At 34.6% G+C, this 21982-nt stretch overlaps 1 protein-coding gene across 4 annotated transcripts in view; it reads left to right on the plus strand.

The window, feature by feature from the left end:
* Positions 1-4200: 4200 nt before the first annotated feature.
* The window catches only part of LOC111057558 (protein kinase C and casein kinase substrate in neurons protein 1), an 87746-nt gene continuing 69964 nt past the window's right edge, over positions 4201-21982 (plus strand). For all 4 annotated transcript variants that reach the window (XM_039438785.1, XM_039438787.1, XM_039438786.1 and 1 more), the window contains exon 1: positions 4201-4451. The gene's annotated coding sequence lies outside the window, so the exon portion shown is untranslated. The remainder of the gene's footprint in view (positions 4452-21982) is intronic.

Genomic DNA, 21982 nt, shown 5'->3' on the forward strand with positions numbered 1-21982 from the left:
GAAAAGCGCGTATAAGGACACTTCAAGGATCAAAATTTCAAACAATCATAACTTTTGACACAATGATAGGATCTCGTCGTACTACAGCACATTCTTCTCGGCTCGTCAAGGCGTTTCATGCATCATAAGTCAAATTCGGTTAAAAAATAGAAAACTCAAATCCTTGAGTGTATTGGTACCTTAACCAGTATTTCAATACTGGCACATAAAAAATGGCCAATTTCTATATTAAAAGCAGCATGTCTTATATGCGCTTCTCCGCTAAATTAAGTGCATAATAATAATGAGTTTCTGTTCATGGCGTGGTCATAGGTATGGCCACAAGTAAACAAGTCAAGAACATAAAAAACTGTCATAAGACAGGTCAAGAACAAAAAATACACGTCAAAACACAAAAAGCAGCAAGAAGTATCTTGACTCACAGTCTGAGGATCACAATCATAGAACTCCCTCAGAATAAAAGGGGTTCTCCTGAAGGAAAGCCCTCAGTCTCCTCTTCAAGACCATCTCTGACAGAGTCCTGGCTGGAACAGGCAGCTTGTTCAAAATTCTAGCTGGCTGGTAGATGAGGCTGCTCTGGCTCCTCCCCAATCTACAATATGGCAGATCCAGCCTCAGCCTGCTTCTGGTGCCATAGTCATGCACATCACCCCTGGTAGGAAAAGTACGGACACTGTGGAATGCCTTTATAGCTGACCTGTAGCTGTAAAGATTGAATACAGTGAGAATCTTCTCACTCACAAAAAGAGGCCTACAATGCGCTAAAAATTCCGCCCCACAAAGAATCCGGATGGCCTTCTTCTGCATCAGAAGTATATCTTTTACCTCAGAGGCGCCACCCCACAAGGTGATACCATATGCCATCACACTTTGATAGAAGGCAAAGTAACACATGCGAAGATGGGCCTCTGGTACACGTCATCTTCTCAGGCTCCTGAGCAAAAACAGCACCCTGCTCAACCTGCCACAGACTACCTGAATGTGCCCGCCCCAGGAAAGCTTACGGTCCAGAGTGAAGCCAAGGAGCTTCACTGGAGGGAAATCATACAGTACTCCATTCCTGAGGCCAAACACAATTCTTTGGGTCTTCTCGCCATTGAGAAGGAAAAGATTTGCCCGAAACCAGTCTGCAACAGCCCTCTCAGAAGCACACATCTTTCTGCCCAGGTCAGTCATGTCACCACTGATATCCAGCATTGAGGTGTCATCAGCATAACACACACCACAGTCCTGTCTCTGAAAAGGGCAACATCATTAATCATAATGATAAACAGGAGAGGCCCCAGTACAGAGCCTTGGGGGACCCCACAGCTCACTGATCTGACTTGAGACCTCACACCATTCGCCAGCACTATCTGCTCACGTCCTTCCAGGTAGGAACGGAGAAGCATCAGAGGGCTGTCACCAATTCCATAGGAAGCGAGTTTGGCCAAAAGAGTAGCATGGTCCAGGGTGTCAAATGCCTTTCTAAGGTCACACAGTGTGAGCCCAGCAAGGCCTCCATCCTCAAAACTTGCATGGACCGTGAGAACAATAAGTTCAACAGCCTCCACTGTCAACTTCCCCACTCTGAAGCCAAACTGTGTACCTGCAAACAGATTATTCAACTCACAAAATTCATAGAGTTGCTCAGCTATAACCATTTCAAATATTTTGGATAAAATAGGCAAAATCTACCGGTTATTCTAATAGAACATGATCTTATAAACTTATATCATTTTGCAAAATCTCAATGTGATGACAATGGAGTTGGTGATGATGATTGAAGCTAAAAATAAGGTGTTTTTAAAGGAGCATTGTTGACAGGTGTGCCTCGAAATCTACATGAGATAGAACGCTCTACCTGTCTCAGACTCAGATTGTTTCAAATCCATTTTCATGATTTTTTGAAACGAGCGAATCGAACTTCCTAAATATACAGTATTTTTTCATGTATTATTCACGTCAAATGATAAAGAAGATTCAATATTCGTTTATTGTCAGAACATTAAAAACAATAATGCAAGACATCGTCAAAAAATATACAAACAATCACAATTTTAACAATTTATCACAGGTCATAGAATTACATCACATTATTTAGTATTTCAAACTGTAAGGTTAGCAGTCAATTAAAACAAGTTTTACATTAATATATCACAGGTCATAAAAATTACATCACATTATTTATGCATTACATCAAGTCATTTATACTGTAAGGACAACAATAAATTAAAATATTTTTCACACAAATTTTGAACTGTCTAATTTCAAGCTCTTTTATTTCAACTGGTAACTTATTGTACATTCAACTAGAACTTGTACAATTAGAACTGTCTAATTTCAAGCTCTTTTATTTCAAATGGTAACTTATTGTACATTCTTTTTCCAAACTCAACAAAACTATTCAACATAAAGTGGTAGTTACACTGAGTGCTGTAGCCTGTAGTAAAATGGCTGTGAACATTACTATTGATTGGAAAACTGTTTACATTTTTCTTTGTGTACATCATGCATTCAAAAGCATACAATGCAGTAATTGTCATGATTCTTAGGCTTTTAAACAATGGTTTACAATGGGTTCTACTATCCTTATTACAAATTACTCTGATAGTTCTCTTTTGTAATATAAAAAGTTTCTTCACATTTGAATCTCTCCCCCATGCAACAATGCCATATGCCAAATGAGACTGAATATATGCATGATAAACAGCAATCAACACATCAAGACTAACAATATGCCTTAATCTGCTAAGCATAAAAATACCTCTAGAAACCTTACTACACAGTAAGCTGACATGCTTTTCCCACTTTAAATTATTTTGTAATGTGATGCCTAGAAATTTCACATGATTAATATCACATCGGCCACTTAAATCAAATTTTAACAACTGTGTTTTGTCTTTGTTGAGACAAAGAGAGTTTGCAGCTGTCCAGTCTTCGATAGTTGCATTGACAAAATTAAGGATATTTATGTTGTCAAAGAATTGTGTTCTACAACTTGAGTAATTTTTTTTTATCACAGCCTGATGGGTTTCCGTAATAAGCAGCTTTGAATATAGAATTTGGCCATTTTTTTATGTATGGAAATATATACAGTAGGTTTAAGTACAGTCATGGATAAATTTCTGATTTTTTGACCGACTTTGACTTATGATACATGATTTTGAACCGCCTGGAGGAGCTGAGAAGAGTGAGCTGTAGTATGAGAATGATCATTGAGTCAAAAGTTATGTGTTTGAAATTTGATCCTTGAGTTTTCCTTATGTTGTGTGCCTCTCCACTAGAAAATAGATACAGAAAAGAAGTTCATCTAACGGGTGCTTATGATAGAACTTGATCTCATAAACCTTTATTATTGAACCTCATTCTCAATAAGAGGATAATGAAGTTGATGGGGGTTGATGCTGAAAATCGGGTGTTTTTCGAAGTACAAGGAACATTGTTATCGTGTGAACTGTATCTAAAAATCTATCTGAGATAGTACGATCTACCTAGTCTCTGGTTGTAGAACACAATATTACGCCCAGAGGGATTTTGAATTATAAGTTTAAATTGTTGAAATCGGAAGATATCGGGCCTAGGTTGATTGAAAACATAATTTAATTTTTTTCGTTTTTTCCGAGAATTTTATTTTTTAATTGTACATTAACTCAGCACTCAATAAAGATAGAGAGCTCGGAGTTATTCCATTTTATTCACAATTTTGTTATCTTAAAAAAGGTGTGTTTTTCCTGTCCGTCGATGGCTCAATTTGGCAAAAATCTCAAAGAATTTGAGGAGCTAAAAATCGGTGGTTTAGTTTTTAGGGCACTCTGCAGCCCCGATTTCTTCAAGGCTAAACCGCTAAAAGGTTAACTTTTCGTATGTAGTATGTCCAATACTCCATAATTATTTCACAGAAAAATTACCGTAGTGTGTTCAGAGTTTTTTCCAGCAAAAAGTAACTGGTGCCTGTACTTTAATTCTCCGAATCGGCGTTTAGTATTTAAAAAAGCGCGCTCTTATGAGCTAGCGATCCTGTCGGTGAAGAGAGAAATCAAACTAACAAAGATATTTTTCAAAATTTTATTTCAATGATTCCTGAATTTTATATGCAACTTGTCTATAATTTACTACACAGATAACATTTTCATGATCATTAATTACAACAAATGAAGTGTAATGCAACTCCAGGTACGCCTGTATTTCAAGTTCTGACAGTGACATTGGATTCAGTAAGTTGCCTGGCCTGCTCAGTAGCGAACATCTCTGTGATGTCGACTGTTGTGATCTGTGCTGTGAGATCTGCGATAAGTGGTTACGTTTTTAGTGTGTGAAATTTTCTTTATTTTCAAAATTTGTGGTGTTCTGTGCTTTTAGTTTTAATTAGATACATACATGCTTAAACAAGTGAATGAAAACATCGTCTGAATGATATTGGAATAAACAATTTCGATTTGTGCTGGATACAGTCAACCACCCATTTCAAGGTACAGTAGGCTAATTTATTTACCTAATCTCCAATTTGTTTACATTTTCATTACCTTATACGTACTGATCTGTTTTATTATTTCTACTAGTTTCTTCAGAAGTTTCAGGAGAATGATCTTGTAGGCAGTATTTTATTTACGTTTAGTTCATTCAGAATTGTATTTCCAACCTAGCCTATCTTTCTGCAAGTAGGCTAGTGTATGTCAATTCATGTAGTGGGTTGTTTTACTGTTTATAAGTATAAATAACTATAAATCCTTTTAGTTTAACTGCTTCTCCTTAAGACAATCTTATTTGTCTTATATCTTGTAATTCAAAAAAGTGTCATCGTCTGATTAGAATATCTGTAAGTCTAAATTTAAAATCTTCAACCTGTCTTGACATGTACACGTATTTAAAAAAAAAAAAACGTACAGTATTTTAACTGATAATTCTTATCAATATTATCTACTTTTTACAGTATCAGAGCAGGGTTATTTTTTAAACTAATTGTTTTATTCAGATAGATGAACATTTAAAATGTAAATTGGCTACAACAATGATAAAATTTGATTAAACTGTAGAATATTAATTAAACACTGTTTTATATCTGAGCTTTGTAAATTATTTTTGACAGACAAGTATCTATGAAATTATGGCTGGCTTGTATTTCCAAGTTGCCATATAAGTTGAACTTTTTAGAATATTGCTCAATCCAAATTATTAGCTACGAAAAGGTACTTAGTTGTCTATTGTTATAGATGAATGAATTAAAAAGATGATTAAAAGGTCAAATAATTTTGCTCTTTGTCAGAAAATTATATGTTCAAGCAGATACACCAAAATAATTGTAGAACTAAGCAAGTTATAGGTCCGTTCGACCTCCATTCATTCAAAACTGGCCAGTTTTAAGGTGATAAACAAGATATTGCCTATTTCACATGCAATAAATCAATCATGTTAACGACAGTAATTTCTCAATTTTTTTTAATTGTCAATATCTTACTGTCCATAAATATCACCTCTATTTGGACAAGTTCCACAAAATTTCTGTTTCTAATCAACTTTTGGTTTAAATGTGTTCCATCCACATCTATAATACCGTACTACAAATAAAATTGTTCAATATCAAATGGTGCTTTTGTTTTGAAATTATTATATTTTGGAGTTGAAAAGAAAGCTTCCAAATCACGTCTTATTCTACCTACAATAATCGAATAGTAATTTATCTCGCAATGATGCTGGTCTTTATCCTTTTAAGACACGTTCATTACAAAATAATAACAATAACAACTTTGACAAATGAATTAGGTTACATTATCCTGTAATTAAATAACACATCTAAGCTAAAACAGTATCTGAAAAAATATGTCGCTTAAAAATTTTGGGCTATTACATTCATTAAGTGAATCAATTAACATAATATTCCTAGAAGAATATTCCGTGATCTTCCTTCATAGACCTAAAGTGGCATATCGTAATTATTTATTTATTTGATGAAGATGTCAATATTATAATACTCAACCTATATTAATTAGTTCTGGTCAAGAGAATTGTTGCTTTGCTCAAGTGGAAATCTCTGCTAAAAAAATTAGCTGCTTTGCCTACGAATCTTGTCTAGAACACGAATATTTTGAAATTTCCAATAGCTGATATCGATTCTTAACATTTTTTTCTTGTAAATGCTGCCTAGACAATTTTAATAGTGTACCGTACCGTAACTAGATTTTTTGGATAATGTGCTACGATATTTATATTCTGTCTTTATTGAAACTATTTTACCATAGTAAAACAACACACAATTTCTCCCGAAATACCTTACAATTACTTGTTTGTAGAGTAAGTAAGATGTAAATTTGTAAAATTATATTTTTTCAATTTCGAACCATTATTGAGAGTTATTTCTAATACGTAACCTAAGATACAAAAATAATAGTGTCACTATAAAATAAAAATAGAAATTGTTGTCAAGTTACAATACTGTTCTAAATATTTTTTTGCCATTCCGTAATATCTTGATCATTGATGTATATATGTATCTTAAGGCCCAATTAAATGCTGTAAATCACCCTGAAGACTTCTGCTACTGCAAATATTGACAACAGGGTAAACAGGTAGATGGAAATTCGATTAGTGCTACTATTAAAAAATTATTTGTCAGCCCGGGAATCGAACCCAGTACTCATCGAATTTCTATATAGCTGTTTACCCTGTAGTCAATATTTGCATTAGTAGAAGTCTTCGGGGTGATTTGCAGCATTTAATTGGGATTTTCGTTTAATAATAATTATTCATTAATTAGCATTTGAACAAATGCAACTTCTAATTTATTTCCATCTGTAACTTAAGTATTTTTCATGTAGAAGGAAGTATGAATAAGTTATGAATAAAGTGATGTTATGGATGAAGTCACATCACAATGATTTGCAGGATGAAATTATGAAAACTATGATAATTAAACTTATCAAGTTCACTTGAAGGTCTGTACTCTGTACTGAGTAGATTTATACTGAATTTCACTAAATAAACGGATTTGGAAGATTTCTCATTAGGCTAAATAGGTCTCTTCAAATTCTACAAGAGACTTCTCTAGTAGAACTCTCATCAAATTCCTGAATAATCTCGTGTCAAATTTTGCGTCTGGTTCATTTCAAGACTATTAAAAAAAATACAAGATGCATTGAGATAATTCATCAATGACTGATACTGGAATAACGTTGTGAAAACTGTATATAAAGTGACTGGTATTATAAAGTGGAAAAATTAACGTCTATTACAAAAATTTGAGACATTTTGTGATGAAACTTGATTTCAAGCAATTAAATTTTAAATAGGTCGTTGAAGGTTTTATCTCAATTTTAAGGCGTCATTGTCATAAATTTCAAGTGTTATGACTGACTGAATTGAGAAATAAGTTCGTTTCTGAGCAGAGTTGCTTCTTGATTCTTCGTTATGTGATGTAACTTAAATTCCAAGATCATTGAAGGAATTCAATCTAGTTCAAATTAACTTCAGACAAGAATAATACATGAATATTATTTCAACTGGAAAGTTATTGAAAACGAAATATATGTATGAGCGTATGACTTGAAAGGCCTTCAGGACATCAAACTCTTCAAATTCATCTGTTGAAATATTCTGATATCTCCTATCATAATTTGAGAATTGTTTTATAAAAACTTCAAATATCAATAATGTTTTATTATGAATGACCCTGCTCCGTTTCTATCCAGTCATTTCCAAATTTAGGTCTTCCTAATAAAAATTTCAATCTCATTGGGGACTTGAAAGTAATAAACATTTCACAGTTTGTCGGCTCGATACTTCTAAACTGCTTACGTTTTTGAGTGTATTTCTTGAAAATTTCCTTAGATAAGATAATAGTTGAAAGCTAAATTATTGAATTGTGCTTCTTCACGCAAGCTTCACTTAATTGCAGATATTTCATCAGAGATATCTCTTCTACATTTTTTCTTGATAATTTACGAAAATCATATTTGAACATGTTGTTGATTTTGAGTATATTGTGTTTCAGTAGTAGAATGATATCTTTGAATAATCATACTAAATATTATCAATATGTCTCATTCCTAAATTTAAACTAAAATTGGTCAATAGTTGTGTTGTAAACAAAGGACATGAAGCAATGTTTTCAATCATCGAAATTGATATTTCTTTCTCCGCTTCTCCTGTGCACAACAAAAAATATTCATCTATTCAAACATAATTATACGTATTTCAGTATTATGAAAAATAATTTAAAGTAGTATTTAAAAATATAAAAAAGTATTCATTTGTGATCCAGCCTTCTACTCTGATATTAGATAAGAACTACAATCTAGATTCTTAAGAGAATTTTAAAATTTGAATCTTTAACTTTACAATATTCAAGCTGTCAAGGATCCCGACTCCTGATAAAGATAACCCAGATTTGAGACTTATATTTTTGACGTAAACAAACTTTTCCTGTAATTTACATCCTGAAATACTCCTATTAGAACTCATCGACTATCTCTGAAAATTCAATTCTGTATTAATAAAAAGCTAAAATCTCGGGCTTTATAATTTTCCAAATTGAATGATTACTTTGATACATACCGTACTCCATATTTGTGTTACATTCGTGGTGAACTCTCCTTTTTGATCATAATCAACTAAGGCAAATCATCCTATAATTTTAATTTTCTTCTCATTTGTATAATGTTATCATACATAACTCTTTTCTTTCCCCTAGTATTCCAATAACTTTATTCCCTCTTCTTATCTCCTCAAAAGCCATGATTTTAAATCATTCATTCGGCTCGTTCCTAATTTATCCTTTGTCGCATTCTTCATTTCTCTCTTTCATCTCATTTTATTTATTTCCTTCCCCGTTTCAATTTTGAGTCCTTCTCTTCATGTAATTTCTCTTCATTATTTTACCCTCTTTATTTTCCCCTTTTTTATTAATACTCGCCCCTCAATAATGAATTCCTCTTTATTTTTATGCACATAAATCTATTCAATGAACGTGACATAAATGGAGGTGGTTGGGCATTTGGAGGGACATGAATTGGCGTCCTAATTGAGCGGCGTTCTGGTTTGTTTGAGTCGAATTTCTGATTTAGTTCACTTCATACCCTCCTAAGGCCCATTGTACTTTTAAAAGGACAATATTTTGTACTCTGGTAAAACCCAAGATTGATTCACCACTTTATGTAATTAAAACCCAACGTACTTATTACGTACCCAACGTACTGGTGTAGGCTATTTGGACTTTACTCCTTGAATTAGCCCAATAATACTTGAAAATAGTTCAGTGTCGAGAGGGAAACAGTAGGTAAAGTCTAAAGTGGACTAGTTACTGCCAGTTTTATAATAGAATAAAACATAAATGTTAATTTTTGCAAAAGTTATGAGATTTATTTCTAATTGTTGGGCTACGTGGTTGTGCTGTTATCGAACAGATTAGATTAGAGACTATTAAAAACAATATAAAAACATGAATTACCCTCTTATTTAAAGCATTTCAAACAATTAAATGTTTAAAATGTTTTAAATAAAAGAGTACTTAATGTTTTTATATTGTTTTTTGATAATTTTAATGAAGTAGCCCATACAAGTGATGTGATTTTATATTAGAGATGTCTGCAACTCCTGATTTCAGAGTGACCATTAAGATAATTTTATGTTTGAAGTAAATACTTCTAAATCTAGTATGAATCTAATAATAATTTTCCTTGTGCCCTTATTTATTTTTCTTAATTTGCAAACTATATACTTGATAATTTAGTAATTTATCCATCTGACCATCCATATTATTTGTATTTCTTTTTTTCCTCGACAAGTTGTACAGTTGTTAAGTGGGCATTTCTTATTTTTCAGATCTACTAAGATTGTATTTCAGAAGTTATATACTAGAGTACGGACTTCGAAAAAAAATATTGAAATTCATCCTTGAAAATGATTATAAAATTGTTACAGATGTAAATTACTGAGATATTGCAATTATTCAAATGCTAATGAATTAATTATTACTAAACGAAAATCCAAATTAAATGCTGTAATTCACCCCGAAAAGACTTCTGCTACTGCAAATATTGACAACAGGGTAAACAGCTAGAAGGAAATTCGATGAGCTCTACTATTCAAAAATGATTTGTCAGCCCGGGAAAACTATTTGTTTCCGGGCTGACAAATAATTTTTGAATAGTAGCGCTCATCGAATTTCCATCTAGCTGTTTACCCTGTTGTCAATATTTGCAGTAGCAGAAGTCTTCGGGGTGAATTACAGCATTTAATTTGGATTTTTGTTTAATAATAATAAATAATAAAATTGTTATTTTCAGTGACGATATTCTTGTCATATATCTCCTGAGTTTCTACTGGCAATATTGTGGAAATAAATTTCTATTAATTGCATGCTTAATTGAAAATCATTGTATAAAAAAAATCGACGATTATTATAAAACAATACTTGTCGACTCATACTTGTTGTGAATGTACTTGCTCGTACAGTATTAGTGAATATTTCTGATATATAATTCCAATTGCATGCTGCATCCTTGAAAATATAACTACCATTACTGCTCTTTCAGAAGGTTTGAATGACCCCAACAGGAAACGTCATATATTCTGTTCACAATAGTTCTGTGAATAGGAGTTATTACATTGCTAGAATCAGTTTTCGCCGGTGTGCTATAGAGAGCAGTTCTATAGATATAGTATTGGCGCTTCACTTGATACACCTCTAACAAGATAAACTGCATAGGATGCCGTACTATTGCGTCTATGGTCCGAATCTTAGTTCACTTCTATGGTATCCTCTGCTAAGTAAGATTCATCTCCAACTGTCAGCATTTTTTAATAAATATCACTAATGCTTCCCCTTTAACCAGTACTGACAGTTGGAAGTTGATTTCTTTTTAGTAGTGTACTAAAGACTTTTATCCTATTGTAGAACACACACATACAAATGCGACTCTACACACACACACACACACTCACAGTATGATTAGTGTGGAATGCTATGGCACCTCACACACAGACAAGTGTGTAATTTTGACAATTACTGGCCACCGTTAGCTGCCTGTGGTGATGGATTGTTGGGGAGGCTAGTTCCAAAAAGAGATGAAAGATTGAGTAGGATTGTGATGAGATGTAGATTGAAATATTGGAAGAACGAGGTTGGAGCTGTATTCAGGAAAGTTGTACAAATATCGATAGGCAAATATTGGGGATTATTGGAAAAAAATTTAATATTAAATAAATAAATGTTTATTTCCCAAAAAACTAAAACTACATCAATAAAGAAAATATTGGATAGTTTACAGTTACCTAAAATAGTCATTGATAACCTATATCAACTGCCACAAGTCCCATATCTGTCAAAATTTCAGGAGCTCCGCCCCATCTATGCAAAGTTCGATTTTAGATTTCCAATTATCAGGTCTCAGATATAATTTAAACGAAAAATTTCGAGTGGAAAAAATTGAGCATGGAAGTCTCTTCAATTAATGTCCAGGAACATTTTCACTTAAAATTGAAAATAAGCTTGAAACTTGAGAAAATTTAATTATTCAATTCCAAACTTTTGGCAACTGTTGATTCTATTAAATCATTCACTATGAAGAGATAGCAGATCTCGTGTGTATCCAGCGTTATTGAACTGTCACCAGCTGGCTCAGATCTTTGACTTGAGATGCGCGTTTACACTAGCGTCAGGTGATCAATTTTCATAACGGCAAGGAAATTTGTGTGAGTGCACCACACCAGATTTTTATAATGATTTTTGTTCTTATTTTCGCTGAGGTTGATGCCCACATGAGCTCTAGGCTTGTGCGTGGGTAATGAGGTTGATGATAATGAGAGATGAATTGTTCTACAGATTTCGGTGGGCTCTGAACCACCGGGAAGCGATTTTACAACTCAAGAATCATATTCAGTGGAGTTGGCTCAAGCGGTCACCCTTCCAACGGGAGTAGCAGGCGCATGATTCTTAACTTATCTAAGCGATAGCTTATCAGCGCGACCACTGAGTCAACCCGTTGATTTATTTATTTGTTTGCATTATTTAAAGATGCATTTGAAATTACATGATAATGACGGTTTCAGAATTATTGTAATTAGTGCACATTCATCTAGAGTGAATAAGATGAGTCATACGAGTATAGTGATGATAAATTTGACAATATGTGACAAATTAAGTGATTGATAGAGTCTGACAAGGCGTCTAATTTGTGCTAATCTATTTGCAATGTAACACCAAGTGTTGTGTGTTCCCATTACAATGTAAGTTGGCCAAACATGTATTTACAACAACTCATGTTCAAAATGAATTTATGTCAACAGCACAAACTAGATCGCAATAATATTATTTTCCTACAGTTACGTTGAAAAGTGGCCATTGCTGCACTGATTACAGAACGCAAAGAATCACTTTTCCGCTCTAGTGCGGGAAAAATTTTTCTGCACTCCAGATTTGCAACATGGCAACGCAAAATACTTAGTAGGTTATATGGAGCAACAGTGCAGCAAAATCAAAATGAAGTTGGTAACAGTGACTGCTGTGGCTGCTATAGTGAGCAGAGGTGCAACCAAGCACAACGCGCAAATTATTACATTATATATTATAACCAAGGACAACGAGGATTTTAGGATTAAGGTTTTATCAATAATAAAATTACACAGAAAAACATTTGATGCATTTCAGGCAATTTTACCCATAATTACCCACTTTTCATATTCAATGGTAACTGTAGGAAAAACTTAATGTGAAATACGTGCGCAAAGTTCCTCTGCTGCACTCAAGAAACCATTCCGCCCTCGCCTACGGCTCGGGCGTAAACGTTTCTTTCGGTGCAGCAAACTGTCACTTTGCGCACTAGTTGCACAAATAACTATTATGCAATTGTATAACTATGGTGATTTTATCGTGTGGCACTTCTATATCAACATCTCATGTACAATATTCAGTACTACTTGTACACAGAATTTATGTTGCAGTATATGTGTACAGTGGTCATTGCTGCGACCAAACTTGAATTGAATTTCAGCAATTTGCGTCTGTTGCAGACTTAGCAGTGATGCAGAGCTAAGTTGAAGTGGGGCTTAAGTGGCTTTTAAGTGAATGTTTCCGTTCATACATGACGAATAGTGAGGGCCCGAAATGTCCTAGGCCAATACATCATGCAAAATGTTTTCTCCCTCTCTCGCTCTTTCACTTAGCTTTCTCTCTCTTCTTGCCGCTCTCCAGTTGGTTCTCTGATTCTCTGGTTTCTCGTTTATCTGTGTTTTTCGTCTCTTTTTATCATCAGATTTCTGTATTTCATTTTTTACATAGTTTTCTATTCTTCTTTCCTGTTTACTATTCTATTTTTTAGCTTTTTCTTCTCTCTATAATGTCTCTATGCACTAGTTTCAATCGGTTCTGTCTTCTCTTAGTATTTCTCCCTTTCCTTTCCATGGTATTTCTTGTTCTCAATTATTTTTACAATTTTGTTTGTTTTCGTCTCAGCTCGCCAAACCTTTTTCCTCTCTCTTCTCTCTCTATTTTCTGCCCAAGTATTTCTTCTCTCATTCATCAGTTTTCTCTTGTAATCTTTACTTTTCCCTCTTCTCTTTTCCATTAATACTTTCAATACTTCTCTCTAGTTTTTTTTCATCTCATCTGTCTAGTTCTCATCTTTCTCTTCCTACTCCAATTATTTTTGAACCTCCTTCCCCTCATTTTCTCCTCTTTTCTATCTTCATCATCAATTTTTCCTTATTCTCATTTTTGCTCTCTCACTTCTTTGTTATTTCTCTTTTTATCCTATACTCTGCAAGTTTTCTCTTTTCTCTCCTTTACCATTTTCTTTCTAGTCACCTTTTTTATAATTTCTCCTTTTATATCTTTTCACATACCTCGTTCTCCTCTACAATTTCCTTTTTAGTCTAACTCTTATTGTTTGTCTCATCTTTCTAGTCTTCTTTCTCACTTTACCCTCTATAGTTTACTCCCTAATTCTTCTGTCTATTCTTTTCTCTCAGTGGATCCTACTTCTCTATAGTGCAATCACTACTCCTTTTTCTTTCATATCTGTAATTCTCTCCCACTCTCATTCTCTTCCTCTCTCTTTCTCTATTTCTATTTCTGAAGCCAGCTATTTCTGGAGCATTGTCCGAAGAGACCCTCCTCATTATTCGACAGCAAATCGAAGAGTCTGTCCACAGTGCTGTATCAATGGCTGTGAAATCTATTTTCGAGGAACTTCAGGCATTGAAGGAGGAGAACAAACAGCTGCACGATAGAATTCGTGAGCTGGAGGTGTCTTGTCACCTGAAGGTCGACGACCTCGAGCAATATGGGCGCCGACATTCTATACGTATTTTTGGGATCCCGGAGAGTGACAAAGAAGACACGGACCTGCTGGCGCTCGATGTCTTTAACAAGAAGCTGAACGTGCCCGTGACTTTGGCGGATGTCAACCGCTCGCATCGCGTTGGAAGGCGTCAACCACCTCAACAAGGGCAAGCTAAACCCAAGGACCGACCCATCATAGTTCGACTCTGCAGCTACCGGACCAGGAAGATGATCTTCGACGCTAAGAGGAAGCTGAAGGGTTCCGGCGTCACCATTCGCGAGGATCTGACTGCGGAGCGCCTCAAGATCCTCAACGCTGCGGCCGACCGTCATGGGCATAGGAATGTCTGGTCATCGGACGGGAGGATCAAGATCTCTATCGGCGAGGGAGGATCCAAGAGGGTCCACACAGTCGAGAGGATGACCGACCTTCAAAAAATAAAGGTAAATTAAATCATTTCAGGATTCGATTACTAAGGTGCCCTTCACTACAAACATAGGAAATTCGTATTAAAACATTTCACAATAGATATACCTTGGCATTTTTCATGAGCTGGTTTTCTGTTCTATAAATGAATCTTTCCACTGCTATTTATGATTATGTATGAGGCAATTATTTCAAACTAAGGAGATCCACATTTGTTAATACTGATTAATAATTTATCTTGATATTAATTCCCAAAACTACGTTCAATGCATCAACTACTATACTCCAGAGGGTACTTAGAGAATCATTATCTCCATTTTTACTAATAATTATTACATCTCTACCAAAATTATTTCCATAATTAATAATTTCGAAATGCTGAATTTCAAATAAATGGATGATTAACATACGTTATAGATATGGATGTAATCTATAGGTAAAGATAGTAATCTCTTCTATATTAGGTGTACATAATGATATCTCCTACTGTTGCCACAGCTCGAGCAATAGAAGCAAATGTGTGAAGAATTATTGATAGAACGGAGGGGTGGGTAGTCTGTTCATATGCTTATATAGGGGCTGTGTTTCATTTAATGTTATCTTAGACATTCATCACTAAAATATTACAGTTCTCAATTTACTACTTTTATTGTTATTGCAACTCCCAATAGTTAATTATACTTCTAATACTATATAATATTTTTCACACTTCACCGTTCAATCCTATTTAAAACTCATCTAAAATAATCTAGCACTTTCTCCATCGTCTCCTCTACTTCTTATTTTTCTTTCTAATTTCTCTTCTTGATCTTATATTTATAATGATTACTTGAATATTTGTTTTGCGATGATGATTATTATTCTTTTCTATTCTTCTTCTTCTTCTTCTTCTTCGTCTTCTTCTTCTTTTTCTTCTTCTTCTTCTTCTTCTTCTTCTCTTCTTCTCTTTCTTTTCTTCTTCTTCTTTTTCTTCTTCTTCTTCGTCTTCTTCTTCTTCTTCTTCTTCTCTTCTTTTTCTTCTTCTTCTTCTTCTTCTTCTTCTTCTTCTTCTTCTTCTTCTTCTTCTTCTTCTTCTTCTTCTCTTCTCCTTCTTCTTCTTCTTCTTCTTCTTCTTCATCTTCATCTTCTCATCTTCTTCTTCTTCTTTTTCTTCTCTTCTTCTCTTTCTTTTTCTTTTCTTCTTTTTCTTCTCTCCTTGATTATTTCAAGATCACAATGCGATGTTCTATTTCTTATTCTATAGTTCAGTTTCATAAGTTCTTCACAATCTGTGCACATTCCTTCTTTCTTCTTTTCTTCCCTATTATTATCATTATTTTCCCTGTGATTTTTCCACTAGCTATCCAGCATGTTCAAATGTTTATTTTTCTCTCTATATCTATTTATCTTTCTACCTTTTCTCTTTCCATCTGATTACCTCTACTAATATCCATATATATATATAATATCCATAATTATCCATATTATTCGATTCTTTCCCACATTGAATCATACTATTCCTCTTCAATTTTATGGGGATATTATTCATTATCAGTTGTATTATGTATCTTTTCTCAATTGATAACTTTCTTCAAAGATTTTTCGTTTTTCTGCTGGCTTTTTCTTCTCTTTTTCAGTTTTTACTGGATCCCATTTCGCTCTATCTCCACCATGAACACGATCTTCCACTACTGGATTCCATCTCTCTCTATCTCCACTTGGACTCGATTTTCCACCACTGGATTCCATCTCTCTCTGTCTCCACTTGGACTCGATCTTCCACTACTGGATTCCTTCTCGCTTACCTCCACTTGGACCCGATTCTTCCACTACTGGATACCTACTCGCTCTATCTCCACTTGGACCAGATCTCCCACTACCAGTTCTTCCTCAATCTTCGTCTTATTCACCATTAGGATTATTCATCACCGGAACTCCACACATCTACATCTTATTGTGTTTAGTGAATTTTGTTTTGAACTAGTGCTTTAAATAGTGAAGGGAGCCGAACTGTCAAGGCATGCTGAATGCACTCGAATCAAGAGACTTTTTCATTTAGGTTAAGTTTTATCAGTTTCATCCCCATTTTCCCCGTCATGTGTTGTTCTGAGGTCGGTTCACGATTGGTCTGCTGCTTCCATGATGCCTTCACTGACACGTCAGCTCGCTCGCCCTCAAGTAGGTATGATTATTTCAATAATAGTAATAATGACGCAGGTATGTTTCTAGCAAATAAGCTCCACTCTTTCAAAAAATTTTTCAAGGCTGCTCACCTTAACGTACAATCCCTCAGTTGCCACATTGATGAACTCAGAGCAATCTTCCGTTTTCAGGACTTCAATATAATCGGAATTTCCGAATCATTTTTGAAGCCTAGTATTTCATCAAATTTTGTTGCATTGCCTGGATATAATCTTTTCCGGAATGATAGATTAATAAAGCTTGTGGGGGTGTAGCAATTTATGTGAAAGAAGGTATCAAAACAAAAGTTTTAATCACATCTAAACAAGAGTATTGTTCCAGACCAGAGTTTATGCTACTTGAATTATCCTTATCTAGTACTGATAAATTACTCGTTGGTATCTGTTATCGCCCACCAAAAATAGGTCATTTCACAGATTTCGAAAGTGCCTTGCTTTCTCTTATGCCTTGTTATAACCGTATACTAGTTATGGGGGATATGAACACCGACTTGAACATGACAAATCGTAACTTTGACTACTTTCAACTGACTACAATTTTCCAATGCCTAAACATGACTATTTTACCTCTCGATCCAACTCATCATACTAATGAATCAGACACACTCATTGACCTTCTCATTGTTAGTGATCCCAATGAGGTTGTTCAAGCAGGCCAAATCTCAGTCCCAGCTATTTCTAGACATGATTTGATCTACTGTGTACTTTCCCATAAGATACCCAAGCCAGAACAGAAAATTATCACTTATAGAGACTTCAAAAACTTTGATGAAGCCGCCTTCCTGACTGATGTGGCTCAGACTCCATGGCATCAAATTGAAGCATTACCCTCAGTTGATGACATGGTCAAGACTTTCGAGAATTGGACTTTGACTTTGTATGACAAACATGCACCTTATGTGACAAGGAGGATTAATAGAAAACGACGAGTACCGTGGATGACTGAAGACATACTTAAGATGATGGGACGTAGAGACAAAGCACATAGAAAATTTAAAAAGACATTTGACTTGGACAGTTTGATAGAGTATAGGAGCCTTAGAAATAGGGTTAAACAGGAATTTCCGAATCATTTTTGAAGCCTAGTATTTCATCAAATTTTGTTGCATTGCCTGGATATAATCTTTTCCGGAATGATAGATTAAATAAAGCTTGTGGGGGTGTAGCAATTTATGTGAAAGAAGGTATCAAAACAAAAGTTTTAATCACATCTAAACAAGAGTATTGTTCCAGACCAGAGTTTATGCTACTTGAATTATCCTTATCTAGTACTGATAAATTACTCGTTGGTATCTGTTATCGCCCACCAAAAATAGGTCATTTCACAGATTTCGAAAGTGCCTTGCTTTCTCTTATGCCTTGTTATAACCGTATACTAGTTATGGGGGATATGAACACCGACTTGAACATGACAAATCGTAACTTTGACTACTTTCAACTGACTACAATTTTCCAATGCCTAAACATGACTATTTTACCTCTCGATCCAACTCATCATACTAATGAATCAGACACACTCATTGACCTTCTCATTGTTAGTGATCCCAATGAGGTTGTTCAAGCAGGCCAAATCTCAGTCCCAGCTATTTCTAGACATGATTTGATCTACTGTGTACTTTCCCATAAGATACCCAAGCCAGAACAGAAAATTATCACTTATAGAGACTTCAAAAACTTTGATGAAGCCGCCTTCCTGACTGATGTGGCTCAGACTCCATGGCATCAAATTGAAGCATTACCCTCAGTTGATGACATGGTCAAGACTTTCGAGAATTGGACTTTGACTTTGTATGACAAACATGCACCTTATGTGACAAGGAGGATTAATAGAAAACGACGAGTACCGTGGATGACTGAAGACATACTTAAGATGATGGGACGTAGAGACAAAGCACATAGAAAATTTAAAAAGACATTTGACTTGGACAGTTTGATAGAGTATAGGAGCCTTAGAAATAGGGTTAAACAGGAATTACGGAACTCAAAGATTAGGTACTTGAATTCGTTTATGACAAACAATAGACAAGACTCTAAATCACTTTGGCAGGGAATAAAAGAATTCGGGCTTGGCAAAGAGAAATCGAATCCACAAATTGACTTACCATTGAATAATATAAATGACCATTTCGTTTCACACTCTAACCAACGCGACGAAGTTGTCATTGCTAATCACATTGATGATCTTGAAGAGCAGGTTACAAACTTAGATTTACCAATCACTGATCAATTTCATTTCCATCCAATCTCAGAAGAAGACACTTTCAGAGCAATTCAACGTATTCATAGTAATGCTATGGGTGTAGACAAAATTCCTATTAAATTTATCAAGAAGATGTTATTTGCTGTTTTACAACCATTACATACATTTTCAACAAGTCACTTGAAGAAGGCATTTTCCCTGAAAACTGGAAGTTTGCTCTGGTTCGCCCTCTAAATAAAGTTCCATCACCCAATAAAGTTGAGGATTTTAGACCAATCAGTATTTTACCTGCATTGTCCAAAGTGCTAGAAAGACTCATTCATGCTCAAGTTGTAAAATTTCTAGACAACAATAGTAAGCTTCATAACTTTCAATCAGGCTTTAGAAAATTCCATTCAACTGAGACAGCTCTGCTTCGTGTCACTGATGATATAAGGTTAGCTATGGACCAAAGAAAATGCACCATCCTCACCCTATTTGATTTTTCTAAAGCATTCGATACTGTTGATCATACAGTCCTTCTGAATAAGTTGGCTATTCTTGGTTTCAGTCACAACTCGTTAGTTTGGTTTAAATCCTATCTATTAGGTAGGAAACAATGTGTATCTGTCGGTGACAAAAAGTCAACTTGGAAAAACGTTATGCATGGAGTACCACAAGGTTCAATTTTAGGCCCTCTCCTCTTCACTTTGTATGCTAATGACCTTTCTTCCATTATCAAATTCTCCAGTTTCCATACTTATGCAGACGACCTTCAAATCTATTTAAGCTGTCCCATAACAAAAATTAATGAAACAGTTGGAATAATGAATCAGGATATCAATTCGATAGTGGAATGGACAAAGAAAAATGGCCTTAAGCTTAATCCCATCAAAACACAACCCATTATAATTGGATATTCTCGTCTTATAAACAATATTGACCTTGAATCGATTCACAAATTAGTGTAGACGGTAATGACATTCCTTACTGTAGCTCAGTTAAAAATTTAGGCATTATTATGAATAATACTCTTGACTGGTCAGAACAAGTGAACAAAACTTGTAAAAAGGTATTCTCAGCCATGCATGCATTGAAGAAAATGCACGATATCCTCCCTAGAAACATTAAATTATTATTGGTTCAATCTCTCATCTTCCCACATTTAATGTATTGTAATTCTGTTCTTAACGATATGCAAGTCACTCTGAATGATAAACTACAGCGTTGCCAAAATTATTGTCTACGTTTCGTCTACTCTCTCCAACGCCATGATCATATCACCCCAGCCCACATTGCTAGTTCAACATTAAAGCTTCCGATCAGAGGCTTTTTCGAATAGTCAAGCTTGTTAGAGATATCTTGATATACGGTAATCCGAACTATTTTAAAGATGATTTCAAATTTGTCTCTGAAGGTAGGAGGATAGATGCTTCACATACTAGAACCGGAGAAAGTACTTTAAGGATACCCAATCATCGAACTACTATTTTCACAAAATCCTTCTTAGTCAGTGCCTGTCGTGCATGGAATGCACTTCCTGTTTCTATCAGGTCCATCGAGAGCCGAGCGAGCTTCATCCTAACTTTAAAAAAACATCTTTTGGAACAAATGACTGAAACTGTCCGGCCTAGAACGATCACATGACATCCATCCCCCACCCATCCCACAAATACAAACCTTTAAACCATGTTATAGAACGAATTGTATATATATATATATATTATATAAACTCATGTTATTTCAATTATCCACTGCATAATGCTGTATATTACTGAAAGTTGATAACCCTGATCTACTTTCAGCCTACTTCATTTTATTAATCAATTATTTGATCTTATCTACCTATATAATTATTTTACTCTATCAATTTTCTGTTTTTTTTCTCTTTAATATTCATATTGATTAAAACTTTTACAATATTTCCATTAATAAATAAATCCTTAGTTTAAATAACGAAATTAACGTTTTGGTAGAGAGTTAGTGGGGAGGATATTTTTAATATTCTTTCCGAAGAATGGACATTGATATGTCCAAAGCTCCGCCAATTTATGTAGATGCATAACAATATGATTATTATCTATAGTTATTATATTACAAACTGCTTTTTCATATCATATACAGTTCAATAATTATTTTCTTAGTCTATATTATGTAAATTCATCTATAATTTTGCTGTATTGTAAGCTATTGTATATAAGTGTATAAGCCAGTATATATTGTAATCTACATAAATAAAGTACTCAATCAATCAATCAATCAATCAATCTTCCTTACTCTCTGTTCCTTTCATTCATTTTCGCTCTCTATCTCTTCAAGTGGCCCAATTTAGGTCACATGTGCTCTGATCTTGCCTCTTCATGATGCAAATGAAGCTGCAAGCAATCTTCCTCCACCCTCGTAACCATTAGCAAATTCGTAAAAAACTTGATGGAGGCATTAAAGCTAACAAGCCTTCTCATAACACAGCTTCTTCAAATGCCGCTAAGTTGATGCATTCATAGCTTGTTTTTACTTTTGATAATGCTCACTCGGGTATGAGTAAATAAGAGAAGATTAGTAAGTTCTAGAATCAACAGAAGAAATTCAAAACTGATGTTTGTTGAAGAATGACCTGGCCTGATAAAGAATGTTTTCATATTTTACAAGAACACTGATTTAAGATTCTCAGTTATTAATCCAAATTAAAAGATCATCTTGCTAATTCCAGCTTGAGCATGGAGCTACTAGACTCTGTTGGTATTTATAGACCTATTGATAATGGTATTGGACCACATGTGTTGACAATTGTATAGATATTGTTAGTGACATGAATTGATATCTAGGTGTCTTCCTCAATTATCTGAAAACAATAAGAAAAATGAAAAACCTCAACCGAAATTTACTATTCCCAGTAATTTACTTGAAATGCTATCTGGAAAGTTGCACATCACTTAGTTACT

Source organism: Nilaparvata lugens, chromosome 12, assembly GCF_014356525.2.
Source record: "Nilaparvata lugens isolate BPH chromosome 12, ASM1435652v1, whole genome shotgun sequence".
Classification (NCBI taxonomy): Eukaryota; Metazoa; Arthropoda; class Insecta; order Hemiptera; family Delphacidae; genus Nilaparvata; species Nilaparvata lugens.